This window comes from Astyanax mexicanus, chromosome 11 (genome assembly GCF_023375975.1).
Source record: "Astyanax mexicanus isolate ESR-SI-001 chromosome 11, AstMex3_surface, whole genome shotgun sequence".
NCBI classification, from domain to species: Eukaryota; Metazoa; Chordata; class Actinopteri; order Characiformes; family Acestrorhamphidae; genus Astyanax; species Astyanax mexicanus.
The window spans coordinates 40,256,028-40,257,660 of NC_064418.1; positions in this window are offsets into that span (position 1 = coordinate 40,256,028).

Here is a 1,633-nt window from a genome sequence, read left to right on the forward strand (position 1 = left end):
TTATGTCATCTTAAACAGACATTAGTTTGGCTAAGTAAACCAGTTTACTGGATCAGGTTACAATAGATTATACAATAGTAATATCCCACAGTTTTAGGTCATTGGATGAATAAATTAATGAATTAATGAATAAATTAATAAATGAATGGGTAGGCTGGTGGGCAATTAATTGGGTGGATGAATGCACGAATCAGTGTGTGGTGGATTGATGTGTGGATGAATAAATTAATGAATGACTGGGTGTTAAAATGAATTGATACATTAATTAATCAGAGGTTATGTTGGTGGGTAGATGGGAAGATTAGCTAGATAAATCGACAAATTAGTTAATTAATTAATGGAGTAATAATTGGGTGGGTGTAAAGATCGATGAATTAATCATGAATAAGTGTGGGGGTTTGGGGGGATTCGTGATTTAAACTGTTTGCACTGTAGGTGGTATGCTTAAAATAAATTCTATTGTTCATGAATAAAAATAGATAATCAGACTTTTTAAACCTTGTCATCCAAAACATGTGCATAGTTTTGTAAAATGGGACTTGAACAATAATACAATAATACAATAATGGACAAATCAATGCACAAAGCATATAGCACAAACATTGGAAATGCCAACTGCTTTTTAGTAAAATAAAAGAATGAATCCAGATTAAACATTTTGTCAGGTTTTTGAAGATAAAAATTCCAGTTGGGTTTTTACTTCATATCTGAATAATATTAGACATTAACTATGTGCTGATGCAAATCTCTGTATTCTAGAAATCCAATCGGAATTAAATCCATCCACTACCCACATATTCACCCTGACACCAAATATATTTCATCTTTTGATTTGCCTCTTGTTGTTTAAAAAAAAAATTATTGCAAAAAATAAAAAATAATAATTTTGTTAATGTTTTCACCTTTGCTCTTATTTGGAAATACAAATACACAAACCAAAAAAAGTCTTATTAGAAAAAATAATTAATAAAAACTTTTTTTTTACTATTTATTTACTTATTCGTTTATTTATTTGAAAATTACAGAACAATAGCCTGTAGTATTTACTCAATAAATTCATAATATTTGCAATATACTCAACATCTTTACTCATCTGGATCTGAATATGAAAAGGTATATAATTAAAAGTCTCTCCAAGAAATTAAACTTAAATTAAAAGAAGATAAAAAAGCTGAGGAACAGATTTTGCTTAACAGAAAGAAACCGCACATATTTAGAAATGTTGCGATTTTAAATGTGTTTTGTATCTATTATGTACTGTCTTCAATCCTAGTTTTATTGGACTTTTATTGTTATTATTATTATTATTATACAACCGCGCTGGCTCTCCGCCCCGCCTCCTGCAGATCGCTTCCGGTGTCCTGTCGAGTTATGCAACCTTGTCAAATCGTGGTACCTTAGTTTTTATTTAAACGTAAAAATGCAAATAAAACACGCTTTAAGAAATCTGCGTCGAATGGCATATTTAGATAAGCTAACTAACTCTTTTAAAGCCAACTAACTGTTTAAAAATAAAAAAGTAAAGTTACGGTGATGAGACGTGATTAGATAAATAGTTAAGTTATATTTTGTATTTTTTAATCGCTTATTATTGCTATTTCTTATTCTTAACAGCTAATACAGATTTGTATCA